The sequence below is a fragment of the Triticum aestivum genome, chromosome 7A (assembly GCF_018294505.1).
Source record: "Triticum aestivum cultivar Chinese Spring chromosome 7A, IWGSC CS RefSeq v2.1, whole genome shotgun sequence".
In the NCBI taxonomy this organism is placed as follows: domain Eukaryota; kingdom Viridiplantae; phylum Streptophyta; class Magnoliopsida; order Poales; family Poaceae; genus Triticum; species Triticum aestivum.
In genome coordinates this window covers 696,003,576-696,018,625 of record NC_057812.1, presented here as the reverse complement: position 1 = coordinate 696,018,625, position 15,050 = coordinate 696,003,576, and the positions used below count along the sequence as shown (strand labels likewise).

Genomic DNA, 15,050 nt, shown 5'->3' with positions numbered 1-15,050 from the left:
ATTCAGACCCCACCATCGACCCGCACGGACAGCAGTACTTCGTAGCCATGGCCTACACGTTCCGGATCCACTGCCGCGCCTCCGACGACCTCAGCCTCGCCCTCGTCGACGGCGAAGTCGTCCTCGCCGCCGCCGACCCCAGCGACGACCGCCAGGCAGGGCTACCTTCCATCGTCTGCTTCCTCCTCTTTCCTGTGTACTACAGTCCTACTCCTGTGTGACCATTGTACATTCTCCCCACGTTCGATGCAGCTCTGGCAGAAGGACGTGATGTACGCCGGCGGCGTCAAGGACGAGGCCGGTAACCCGGCGTTCGCTCTCGTCAACAAGGCCACCGGAGACGCGCTGAAGCACTCCCTCGGCTACAATCTGCCCGTCAGAGCCATCCGGTTCAACCGGGGGTACCTCGACGAGTCGGTCCTGTGGGCGGAGACCGGGGACGTGGGCGGAGGCTACCGGCTAATCCACATGGTAAATAACATGGATTACATATTTGACGCAGAGAAGGCGACCCCGCAGTTCGGCGGCGCGCGCGACGGCACGCGGCTCATCCTCTTCCGCTGGAACCGCGGCCACAACCAGCTCTGGCGGATCTCCGACGCGCTGGCTGGCCGCGGACCGCCGGTGCGGGTCTCGTGTGAGTGCAACGACGAGCTGAGCCTCACCGTCCGCGACGGCGCTGCCGTCCTCGCGCGCACGGATCTGGAGGATGACAAACAAGTCAGTTAACCTTGCTGGTTGCTTTAGATGCGCAGAGACCATCTGCATTTCGCACGGCGTGTCATCATCGCTTCTCTCTTCTTGTACGTAGGCTTGGATCCAGAGCTCTCGGAACACCGGGCGCGTGACGGACGAGGAGGGGCGCAGCTCGTTCGCCCTGGTCAACAAGGCCACCGGGAAGGCGCTGCGGCGCTCCCACAGAGACCAGAAACTTCAAAGTGGTCGGCCACTGCCCGGACTCGGTGGACGTCGCGCTGCTGTGGACGCGGGGCGGCGACCTTGGAGAAGGGTTCCACTGCATTCGCAGCGTCAGCGACCTCGGGTACGTCCTCGACGCTGCGGAAGGCGTGTCCGAAACCGGCGGGGCGCACGACGGGACGCCCGTCATCCTGTTCCAGGCCAATGGCGGTCCGAACCAGAAGTGGAAGATGGCGCCGTTTCATTGACCAAGGAGTTTGTTACAGCGATTTGCTCTTGCATTAGCTCGGGGACTAATGTTCCCTTGTTGGCCGCAGTGTATATGCGCTGTGTCTGCAGATGAGAGTGCCTGCTATGAACTTTTGTTTATGTTTATGCTTATCTTATTTCCTTGACTTGGCCTGATTATGTGGATCTGACTAAGGTGGTGTTTGGTTTTCTAGTCCTAGGACTTTTTCTAGTCATAACTAAAAAGTCCCTACATCATGTTTGGTTGGGGGTAGTTAGAGCTAGGGATTGGGAATTGAAGGGGTACGAGACTTCAAATCTATTGTTTGGTTAGGGGGATTGGGAATTGATAAGGGAATAGTCATGGGACTTGAGACTCCAACTCCCACCGTTTTATTAACAGGGGAGGGGGTTGGAGTTGGAAGGGAATTGTTTTAGTGAATCAATCTTAGCCCTTCATCATAACTTACGTTAATTTCCCTTGTCTATTTCCTTGTCAATTCCCACGAACCAAACACGGGAATACAATTTCTCATCAAAGTCTCACACATAATTTTCATCATGCGCCAAACAGAGGATTGGGAATAAAACAACTCATCCCATGTCTAATCTCAATACAACTCCCTACATTAAACTCCCCTTCCCTAAAAAGTCCCTCCCTGTTTGTTTTCAGAGACTAAAAAGTCAGTCCCTTCCTAGAGGCTATTAAATGACCATGTTGTTAGAGGCTATTAAATGACCGTGTTACCCCTAGTATATAGAAAAATAACAATCAAACAACACCATGGGATGGCGGGCCAATGGGTACATGGAGGGGCATTGATGGAAAAGGCCCAAAAAGTCTCAAAAAGACTCTCCTTGAGAGTCTTCTTCATTTAGTCCCAAATGCCTAGTTTAGTCCCTAAAAAGTCTCACCCGTTTGGTAAAAAAGTCTTTATGAGGGACTTTTTCTAGTCCCTACACAAAAAAGTCCCTGGAAACAAACACCCCCTAAGCTTTGCTTGATGACCGCTTGAACACATTCAAGTACTCTCAGATCTCCCTGTCTTTCAGTTTATAAGCATCCTCTCGTATTTTGGGTCAAATTCTGACTCTGAATTTGAATATTGAGTTATGTGGCAAAAATTGTACATACCATCTACTGCGCTGTGAATTGTCTACAATGAGATTAAGGGTCATCATCTGCAAAATCATTACTGATGGTGTTTTTACACAACTTTTAGAAATCGATGTTTCTGCTAACTCAACCTCAAATTTGATGATTTTGTCGAAACAGGGAGATAGGTGAAGTGCGAGAAAATCAATGATAGTGTAGGGCACTCCCAATTTTTGACACAGAAGTCTGAAACGTTGACAATGGCAAGTAAAATCAAATTAATTCGATCGCAGAATTTTAATGGAGGGTTTACGGGCCATGCAAACCAAGGGCTTGCAATAATTTATGGACCATGCACATGAATTACTTACTGTGTTCTTGCAAAAAAAACTTTTGGTGATTTCATGAAGAATTGAAGATAATTTAGAAGTAATTTCAATTAGAAAAGTTCAAGCGTTCATCCACCACATATCCTAGGATAATTTTACAAGTAATTTGAACTAGTCTTTTTCGCAAGTTCATCCATGACTAGTGTCTAATACGAGCCTCATATCCTAAGCTAAAAAATGAAAAAGATACACTATATGATATTTCATTGTTGATTTTGGTCATTTCTCCATCTAATGTGATAACTGTGTGGCTAATTGCATACTAATTCAGCTTAAGTTATGTATGCAATGCTAAATGTGTGCTAAATATCTAAGATCTACAATGCTGACATAGTAGTCTGAATTGATAGCAATGGCTGGTTAGAAATATCAAATGAGTTCAATCACAGAATTTTAATGGAGAGGGCCAACTCCCATCTCAATATCTCAATGCAAAACAAGGACATAGGCCAAAGGTGAGAAAACCATGATAGTTTAGGCACCATGACTGCAAACCAGTGAGTTGCAATAATTTGTTTCTTCTTTATATATTTAATTAATGCACATATGAATTAATTACTTAAAGAGTTCCTGCAAGAAAAAAACTTTTAGTGGTTTATGAAGATAATTTTACAAGTAATTTGAATTAGGAAGGTACAATGTTCATTGATGACTAGCATTCATCCACCTCATCTCCTTAGGTAATTTTACAAGTAATATGAATTAGTCTTTTTTGCTAGTTCATCGATGACTAGCGTCTAATACAAGCCTTACTATATCCTAATAAGCTAAAAAAATGAAAGAGATAGCTAGAATTTAGGCCTCATCATAATCGCCGCAATGGAAACTTACAGTACATACTCTAAATGATTTAACTTGTATACATTGCACTTAAAAAATGATCCAGGCATCTAAGAACATGATAGGGACGCCGTCCTAGTAATCACTCAGGGGCTTCATATTAGGATAATCTGCAAGAAACCTCCCTTCTGAAAGAACGGCATTCTCTGCTTGAGGAGTCCATAAAACATTAATGCCCTGAGATAGCAGGAACAAGTAGAAAATTAATCATCGGCGATGTCAGGTGAAATTAGATCTGGAAGCAGTTTTGAATTATGAAATAGAAGGAAAGATGCTCCATACCTGCATTTTGCTTGCAGGTATAGAATTAAGTTTTCCCAGTACTGCTACCAGATCAGCGGGTCTTTTGATTTCTGGGAACTTCAGTGCTCCATCTGTTGGGTTTCGTAGTAATTTCAAAAAAAAATCTACGCTCACGCAAGATCATGGTGATGCATAGCAACGAGAGGGGAGAGTATGATCTACGTACCCTTGTAGATCGACAACGAAAGCGTTTGGATGATGTAGTCGTACGTCTTCACGGCCCGACCGATTAAGCACCGAAACTACGGCACCTCCGAGTTCTAGTACACGTTCAGCTCGATGACGATCCCCAGACTCCGATCCAGCAAAGTGTCGGGGAAGAGTTCTGTCAGCACGACGGCGTGGTGACGATCTTGATGTACTACTGCAGCAGGGCTTCGCCTAAGCACCACTACAATATTATCGAGGAATATGGTGGAAGGGGGCACCGCACACGGCTAAGAATATGATCACGTGGATCAACTTGTGTTGTTCTGGGGTGCCCCTGCCTCCGTATATAAAGGCTCAAGGGGGGTGCGGTCGGCCTAGGAGAGGCGCGCCAGGAGGAGTCCTACTCCCTCTGGGAGTAGGATTCCCCCCCCCCCCAATCCTAGTTGGAATAGGATTCGCGGAGGGGGGAAAAGAGAGAGGGGGGCCGGCCCCCTCTCCTTGTCCTATTCGGACCAAGGGAGGGGAGGGGCGCGCGGCCCATCTAGGGCTGCCCCTCCTCTTTTCCACTAAGGCCCACTTAGGCCCATATAGCTCCCGGGGGGTTCCGGTAACCTCCCGGTACTCCGGTAAAATCCCGATTTCACCCGGAACACTTCCGATATCCAAACATAGGCTTCCAATATATCAATCTTTATGTCTCGACCATTTCGAGACTCCTCGTCATGTCCGTGATCACATCCGGGACTCCAAACAACCTTCGGTATATCAAAATGTATAAACTCATAATATAACTGTCATCGTAACCTTAAGCGTGCGGACCCTACGGGTTCGAGAACAATGTAGACATGACCGAGACACGTCTCCGGTCAATAACCAATAGCGGAACCTGGATGCTCATATTGGCTCCTACATATTCTACGAAGATCTTTTATCGGTCAGACCGCATAACAACATACGTTGTTCCCTTTGTCATCGGTATGTTACTTGCCCGAGATTCGATCGTCGGTATCCCATACCTAGTTCAATCTCGTTACCGGCAAGTCTCTTTACTCGTTCTGTAATACATCATCCCGCAACTAACTCATTAGTTGCAATGCTTGCAAGGCTTAAGTGATGTGCATTACCGAGAGGGCCCAGAGATACCTCTCCGACAATCGGAGTGACAAATCCTAATCTCGAAATACGCCAACCCAACATGTACCTTTGGAGACACCTGTAGAGCTCCTTTATAATCACCCAGTTACGTTGTGACGTTTGGTAGCACACAAAGTGTTCCTCTGGCAAACGGGAGTTGCATAATCTCATAGTCATAGGAACATGTATAAGTCATGAAGAAAGCAATAGCAACATACTAAACGATCGGGTGCTAAGCTAATGGAATGGGTCATGTCAATCAGATCATTCAACTAATGATGTGATCCTGTTAATCAAATGAACAACTCTTTGTCCATGGTTAGGAAACATAACCATCTTTGATTAACAAGCTAGTCTAGTAGAGGCATACTAGTGACACTCTGTTTGTCTATGTATTCACACATGTATTATGTTTCCGGTTAATACAATTCTAGCATGAATAATAAACTTTTATCATGATATAAGGAAATAAATAATAACTTTATTATTGCCTCTAGGGCATATTTCCTTCAGTCTCCCACTTGCACTAGAGTCAATAATCTAGATTACACAGCCATGTGATTTAACATCAATAGTTCACATCTTTATGTGATTGGTTCACATCTCCATGTGACCAACACCCAAAGGGTTTACTAGATTCAATAATCTAGTTCAGATCGCTATGTGATTAAGACCCAAAAAGTGATCATGTTTTGCTTGTGAGAGAAGTTTAGTCAACGGGTCTGCCACATTCAGATCCGCATGTATTTTGCAAATTTCTATGTCAACAATGCTCTGCATGGAGCTACTCTAGCTAATTGCTCCCACTTTCAATATGTATCCAGATTGAGACTTAGAGTCATCTGGATCAGTGTCAAAGTTTGCATCGATGTAACCCTTTATGACAAACCTTTTGTCACCTCCGTAATCGAGAAACATATCCTTATTCCAGTAAGGATAATTTTGACTGCTGTCCATTGATCTACTCTTAGATCACTATTGTACTCCCTCTCTTAACACAGTGTATGGTATACAATAGATCTGATACACAGCATGGCATACTTTATAGAACCTATGACTGAGGCATAGGGAATGACTTTCATTCTCTTTCTATCTTCTGCCGTGGTCGGGCTTTGAGTCTTACTCAACTTCACACCTTGTAACACAGGCAAGAAACTTTTTCTTTGACTGTTCCATTTTGAACTACTTCAAAATCTTGTCAAGGTATGTACTCATTGAAAAACTTATCAAGCGTCTTGATCTATCTCTATAGATCTTGATACTCAATATGTAAGCAGCTTTACCGAGGTCTTTCTTTGAAAAACTCCTTTCAAACACTCCTTTATGCTTTGCAGAATAATTCTACATTATTTCCGATCAACAATATGTCATACACATATACTTATCAGAAATGATGTAGTGCTCCCACTCACTTTCTTGTAAATACAGGCTTCACCGCAAGTCTGTATAAAACTATATGCTTTGATCAACTTATCAAAGCGTATATTCCAACTCCGAGATTCTTGCACCAGTCCATAGATGGATCGCTGGAGCTTGCATATTTAGTTAACACCTTTAGGATCGACAAAACCTTCTAGTTGCATCGTATACAACTCTTCTTTAGTAAATCCATTAAGGAATGCAGTTTTGTTTATCCATTTGCCAGATTTCATAAAATGCGGCAATTGCTAACATGATTCGGACAGACTTAAGCATAGATACGAGTGAGAAAATCTCATCGTAGTCAACACCTTGAACTTGTCGAAAACCTTTTGCGACAATTCTAGCTTTGTAGATAGTAACACTACTATCAGCGTCCGTCTTCCTCTTGAAGATCCATTTATTTTCTATGGCTTGCCGATCATCGGGCAAATCCATCAAAGTCCATACTTTGTTCTCATACATGGATCATATCTCAGATTTCATGGCCTCAAACCATTTCGCGGAATCTGGGCTCATCATCGCTTCCTCATAGTTCGCAAGTTCGTCATGGTCTAGTAACATGACTTCCAGAACAGGATTACCGTACCACTCTGGTGCGGATCTCACTCTGGTTTACCTACGAGATTTGGTAGTAACTTGATCTGAAGTTACATGATCATCATCATTAGCTTCCTCACTAATTGGTGTAGTAGTCACAGGAACAGATTTCTGTGATGAACTACTTTCCAATAAGGGAGCAGGTACAGTTACCTCATCAAGTTCTACTTTCCTCCCACTCACTTCTTTCGAGAGAAACTCCTTCTCTAGAAAAACTCCGAATTTAGCAACAAAAGTCTTGCCTTCGGATTTGTGATAGAAGGTGTACCCAACAGTCTCCTTTGGGTATCCTATGAAGACATATTTCTCCGATTTGGGTTTGAGCTTATTAGGATGAAACTTTTTCATATAAGCATCACAACCCCAAACTTTAAGAAACGACAACTTTGGTTTCTTGCCAAACCACAGTTCAGATTGTGTCGTCTCAACGGACTTAGATGGTGCCCTATTTAACGTGAATGCAGCTGTCTCTAATGCATAACCCCAAAACGATAGTGGTAGATCGGTAAGAGACATCATAGATCGCACCATATCTAATAAAGTACGGTTATGACATTCGGACACACCATTATGCTGTGGTGTTCCAGGTGGCATGAGTTTGTGAAACTATTCCACATTGTTTTAATTGAAGACCAAACTCGTAACTCAAATATTTTACTTCTGCGATCATATCGTAGAAACTTTCATTTTTGTTACGATGATTCTCCACTTCACTCTGAAATTCTTTGAACTTTTCAAATGTTTCAGACCTTTGTTTCATCAAGTAGATATACTCATATCTGCTCAAATCATCTGTGAAGATCAGAAAATAATGATACCTATCGCGAGCCTCAATATTCATCGGACCACATACATCAGTATGTATGATTTCCAACAAATCTGTTGCTCGCTCCATTGTTCCGAAGAACAGAGTCTTAGTCATCTTGCCCATGAGGCATGGTTCGCAAGCATCAACTGATTCATAATCAAGTGATTCCAAAAGCCCATCAGCATGGAGTTCTTCATGCGCTTTACACCAATATGACCTAAACGACAGTGCTACAAATAAGTTGCACTATCATTATTAACTTTGCATCTTTTGGTTTCAATATTATGATTATGTGTATCACTACGATCGAGATCCAACGAACTATTTTCATTGGGTGTGTAACCATATAAGGTTTTATTCATGTAAACAGAACAACAATTTATTCTCTTACTTAAATGAATAACCGTATTACAATAAACATGATCAAATCATATTCATGCTCAACGTAAACACCAAATAACACTTATTTAGGTTCAACACTAATCCCGAATTTATAGGGAGTGTGCGATGATGATCATATCAATCTTGGAAACCACTTCCAACACACATCGTCACTTCACCCTTAACTAGTCTCTGTTTATTCTGCAACTCCCGTTTCGAGTTACTAATCTTAGCAACTGAACTAGTATCAAATACTGAGGGGTTGCTATAAACACTAGTAAAGTACACATCAATAACATGTATATCAAATATACTTATGTTCACTTTGCCATCCTTCTTATCTGCCAATCACTTGGGGTAGTTCCGCTTCCAGTGACCAGTCCCTTTGCAGTAGAAGCACTTAGTCTCAGGCTTAGGATCAGACTTGGGCTTCTTCACTTGAGCAGCAACTTGCTTGCTGTTCTTTTTGAAGTTCCCCTTCTTCCCTCTGCCCTTTTCTTGAAACTAGTGGTCTTGTCTACCATCAACACTTGATGTTTTTCTCGATTTCTACCTTCATCAATTTCCGCATTACGAAGAGCTTGGGAATCGTTTCCGTTATCCCTTGCATATCATAGTTCATCACGAAGTTCTACTAACTTGGTGATGGTGACTAGAGAATTCTGTCAATCACTATCTTATCTGGAAGATTAACTCCCACTTGATTCAAGCGATTGTAGTACTCAGACAATCTGGGCACATGCTCACTAGTTGAGCGATTCTCCTCCATCTTTTAGCTATAGAACTTGTTGGAGACTTCATATTTCTCAACTCGGGTATTTGCTTGAAATATTAACTTCAACTCCTGGAACATCTCATATGGTCCATGACGTTCAAAACGTCTTTGAAGTCCCGATTCTAAGCCATTAAGCATGGTGCACTAAACTATCAAGTAGTCATCATATTGAGCTAGCCAAACGTTCATAATGTCTGCATCTGCTCCTGCAATAGGTCTGTCACCTAGCGGTGCATCAAGGACATAATTCTTCTGTGCAGCAATGAGGATAAACCTCAGATCACGGATCCAATCCGCATCTTTGCTACTAACATCTTTCAACACAATTTTCTCTAGGAACATATCAAAATAAACACAGGGAAGCAACAACGCGAGCTATTGATCTACAACATGATTTGCAAAATACTACCAGGACTAAGTTCATGATAAATTTAAGTTCAATTTAATCATATTACTTAAGAACTCCCACTTAGATAGACATCCCTCTAATCCTCTAAGTGATCACGTGATCCAAATCAACTAAACCATGTCCGATCATCACGTGAGATGGAGTAGTTTCATTGGTGAACATCACTATGTTGATCATATCTACTATATGATTCACGCTCGACCTTTCGGTCTCCGTGTTCCGAGGCCATATCTGTATATGCTTGGCTCGTCAAGTATAACCTGAGTATTCCGCGTGTGCAACTGTTTTGCACCCGTTGTATTTGAACGTAGAGCCTATCACACCCGATCATCACGTGGTGTCTCAGCACGAAGAACTTTCGCAACGGTGCATACTTAGGGAGAACACTTCTTGATAACTAGTGAGAGATCATCTTAAAATGCTACCGTCAAACTAAGCAAAATAAGATGTATAAAAGATAAACATCATATGCAATCAAAATATGTGACATGATATGGCCATCATCATCTTGCACCTTTGATCTCCATCTCCAAAGTACTGTCATGATCTCTATCGTCACCGGCATGACACCATGATCTCCATCATCTTGATCTATATCAATGTGTCGTCACACGGTCGTCTCGCCAACTATTGCTCTTGCAACTATTGCTATCGCATAGCGATAAAGTAAAGCAATTATTTGGCACTTGCATCTTATGCAATAAAGAGACAACCATAAGGCTTTTGCCAGTTGCCGATAACTTTAACAAAACATGATCATCTCATACAACAAATTATATCTCATCACGTTTTGACCATATCACATCACAACATGCCCTGCAAAAACAAGTTAGACGTCCTCTACTTTGTTGTTGCAAGTTTTACGTGGCTGCTACGGGTTTAAGCAAGAACCAATCTTACCTACGCATCAAAACCACAACGATAGTTTGTCAAGTTGGTGTTGTTTTAACCTTCGCAAGGACCGGGCGTAGCCACACTCGGTTCAACTAAAGTTGGAGAAACTGACACCCGCCAGCCACCTGTGTGCAAAGCACGTCGGTAGAACCAGTCTCGCGTAAGCGTACGCGTAATGTCGGTCCGGGGCGCTTCATCCAACAATACCGCCGAACCAAAGTATGACATGCTGGTAAGCAGTATGACTTATATCGCCCACAACTCACTTGTGTTCTACTCGTGCATATAACATCAAACCATAAAAACCTAGGCTCGGATGCCACTGTTGGGTTTCGTAGTAATTTCAAAAAAAAATCCTACGCTCACGCAAGATCATGGTGATGCATAGCAACGAGAGGGGAGAGTATGATCTACGTACCCTTGTAGATCGACAACGGAAGCGTTTGGTTGATGTAGTCGTACGTCTTCACGACCCGACCGATCAAGCACCGAAACTACGGCACCTCCGAGTTCTAGCACACGTTCAGCTCGATGACGATCCCCGGACTCCGATCCAGCAAAGTGTCGGGGAAGAGTTCTGTCAGCACGACGGCGTGGTGACGATCTTGATGTACTACTGCAGCAGGGCTTCGCCTAAGCACCACTACAATATTATCGAGGAATATGGTGGAAGGAGGCACCGCACACGGCTAAGAATATGATCACGTGGATCAACTTGTGTTGTTCTGGGGTGCCCCTGCCTCCATATATAAAGGCTCAAGGGGGGTACGGTCGGCCTAGGAGAGGCGCGCCAGGAGGAGTCCTACTCCCTCTGGGAGTAGGATTCCCCCCCCCCCAATCCTAGTTGGAATAGGATTCGCGGAGGGGGGAAAAGAGAGAGGGGGGCCGGCCCCCTCTCCTTGTCCTATTCGGACCAAGGGAGGGGAGGGGCGCGCGGCCCATCTAGGGCTGCCCCTTCTCTTTTCCACTAAGGCCCACTTAGGCCCATATAGCTCCCGGGGGGTTCCGGTAACCTCCCGGTACTCCGGTAAAATCCCGATTTCACCTGGAACACTTCCGATATCCAAACATAGGCTTCCAATATATCAATCTTTATGTCTCGACCATTTCGAGACTCCTCGTCATGTCCGTGATCACATCCGGGACTCCCAACAACCTTCGGTATATCAAAATGTATAAAATCATAATATAACTGTTATCGCAACCTTAAGCGTGCGGACCCTACGGGTTCGAGAACAATGTAGACATGACCGAGACACGTCTCCGGTCAATAACCAATAGCGGAACCTGGATGCTCATATTGGCTCCTACATATTCTACGAAGATCTTTTATCGGTCAGACCGCATAACAACATACGTTGTTCCCTTTGTCATCGGTATGTTACTTGCCCGAGATTCGATCGTCGGTATCCCATACCTAGTTCAATCTCGTTACCGGCAAGTCTCTTTACCCGTTCTGTAATACATTATCCCGCAACTAACTCATTAGTTGCAATGCTTGCAAGGCTTAAGTGATGTGCATTACCGAGAGGGCCCAGAGATACCTCTCCGACAATTGGAGTGACAAATCCTAATCTCGAAATACGCCAACCCAACATGTACCTTTGGAGACACCTGTAGAGCCCCTTTATAATCACCCAGTTACGTTGTGACGTTTGGTAGCACACAAAGTGTTCCTCTGGCAAACGGGAGTTGCATAATCTCATAGTCATAGGAACATGTATAAGTCATGAAGAAAGCAATAGCAACATACTAAACGATCGGGTGCCAAGCTAATGGAATGGGTCATGTCAATCAGATCATTCAACTAATGATGTGATCCTGTTGATCAAATGACAACTCTTTGTCCATGGTTAGGAAACATAACCATCTTTGATTAACAAGCTAGTCTAGTAGAGGCATACTAGTGACACTCTGTTTGTCTATGTATTCACACATGTATTATGTTTCCGGTTAATACAATTCTAGCATGAATAATAAACTTTTATCATGATATAAGGAAATAAATAATAACTTTATTATTGCCTCTAGGACATATTTCCTTCACCATCAGCAGCCATTAGGATGGTTACCTGAAGAAATTGTGAATCATCACAAAAGTCATTATCTGCAAACGTGTAACTTCACATTTCTAACACAAGAATATCAGGCTACGTGAAGAATTATCATCACTGAGATGTCCAAATCAATTAGTTCGCATTGACTAGGAAAGCCATATTTCTAGAAGCATTTTACGGTTGACGAAGTTAATATACCACTATATATTCGTTGGTGAAGCCATCTGGTTTCTTGGAGTACTCTTTCTTCCTCTTGATTCCATCCAAGTTGTAAAGTGTTTCTTCATCAAATTTGCTCCTCTCCTCCAGAGAAATTTTATCGAAATGCCCCTCCCAAGAATCCGCTCCAACTTTGACATCAGCCTAACGTAAACGAAAAATTACAAAATTACAAGATCAAGTGGGCTAAAATACAGCGGACTTCATGCAAGATCCTAGTTGTCATAACGGAGAAGATCCATCGAGCCCCATAGACATTATTTATCAACAAGAGGTACAGTATATATGTTTCTTACTGATAAGCTTGAAGAGACGCATCAATCATTGTGACGGTTCAAGGCACATATGGTCTCTGCATAATGAGTCTCATTTTTGGATAAAGCATAATGAGTCACATGAACTGGATAAACAAGGTAGTACTGATGAACAACTGATATCAGCGTAGATCTCTACGAGATGTATTATTTGCAGTAAAAACGTCTCACAGTGATCACTAATTCACTATACAGGTAAATGACCAATATTGTGCATATAATCGGCAACGTATATATCCGATTTTTTTAGATCTAACAACAAACTGAAGCTATTGCAGGAGGCACTTAAGTACAACTAGAGACTGAAAACTTAGAAAGCACATTCATCACCTTTCAATATGAACTTATACCAACGCTGGTTGGAAGCCTCCACCTTCTCAGCAATCTCGTTCAGCTCCTTCTGAAACGGCTTTTAAAAAAATCCACACAATTAGCACAAAAAATACAGTTTTATAATATGCAAAATTTGTACCTGTAGTATTTGCATGTATACATTTTCACGCACTCAACATCCAAACATACATGTAAAGAAGAAAAAAAATCAACAGAAAATAAAATAAAATAAAAGCATACATGTGCAGAAAACAAAAGTAAACACATGAAAAAAAGCATACACACACCAAAATCCAGCCCAGCAGGAAATCGACTGATCCAGAATATATAGGTGCCAATCGAATCGAAACAGCACCACCAGCAAAATTTGACAGAAAAAAGAAAAGCTACACAAATCTTAAAGCACAATCCAAGAGTCAGAAAATCGATTAACCACGAAACTAAAATTCAGCTGACTGAAATCTAGCTAAAGTGGTAGCGTTAAGGCTGCAGGATGCTGCGTCAATCAGTGAGAGACAGTGTTTTGTCTTCCTTAGAGATCGCTTTCTGCAGTGGTCAGTGCAGGGCAAAGCGTTGTGAGCTTAAACTTGGTGAAACTGGATTGCACGGTGTGCTGATGACTAGTTTGATGAACCTTTTCTTAAACCGCTCAAGTTAAACGTTCCTCTGACTGAAACACTGACATCTGATGGTTCGATGATTTTGAACGTGTCTTTGGGTGCTACGAACCAGCAAACCTGCCGCCACAACCGAGAAGACGAATTCGAACGGCACTGATCTCTCCCGCCATTATTTCTTCCGTCATGGTTTAATTAAGAGACTCGCCCTTTCCAACTAACAAGCGACGGTATACATTTCCCATGCATTGGGGCCGGGGTCACGAATCGTTGGCGACGCCAATTTATTCCGGAATTTCGAACGACGACGGCACCTAGCTACTCCGTACGTAGTACTTTTAATTCAACTTCCATGATAGAGTAGTATAAAACGCGAGCCATGCGCCAGTCGTTCGATCGTAGTAAAATCGCAGGCCACCAACACCACGAGCTCCGACAGCAGTACTATTTCGTAGCCATGGCTTACACCTTCCGGATCCACTGCCGCGCCTCGGACGGCCACAGCCTCGCGCTCGTCGACGGCCAAGTCGTCCTCGCCGCCGCCGACCCCGGCGACGACCGCCAGGCAAGCCTACCTTCCGTCGTCTGCTTCCACGCGTCCGGTTTCTCCTCCTCTTCCGGTGTACCAGTCTCCTGATCCGTGCATTCCCTGTGCGTTCGATGCATGCAGCGGTGGTACAAGGACGTGATGTACGCCGGCGGCCTCAAGGACGAGGCCGGCAACCCGGCGTTCGCCCTCGTCAACAAGGCCACCGGGGACGCCCTCAAGCACTCCCTCGGCTACCATCTGCCAGTAAGCCAACAACTCGGGCTGTTCATCTGTCTAAACAGGTGCAACAATAGTACCATTTGTCCTTAACTGTGGTTGGTTTCTCTTTCCTTACAGGTGAGAGCGATACGGTTCAACCCGGGGTACCTGGACGAGTCGGTGCTGTGGGCGGAGAGCAGGGACGTGGCCGGCGGCTTCTGCCGCGTCCACATGGTGAACAACATGGAGTATATCTTCGACGCCGAGCGGGGCGGCCCCGAGTACGGCGGCCCGCGCGACGGCACGCGGCTCATCCTCTTCCGCTGGATCCGCGGCGACAACCAGCTCTGGAGGATCTCCGACGAGCCTGCGGGGCGTGGGCCGCCCATGCGGGTCTCGTCTGAGTGCAACCAGGAGC

The 15,050-nt window shown here is 44.1% G+C and overlaps 1 pseudogene; it reads right to left on the bottom strand.

The window, feature by feature from the left end:
• Positions 1–3,546: 3,546 nt before the first annotated feature.
• LOC123153760 (uncharacterized) lies at positions 3,547–13,421 on the bottom strand (annotated as a pseudogene).
• Between the last annotated feature and the right edge of the window lie 1,629 nt (positions 13,422–15,050).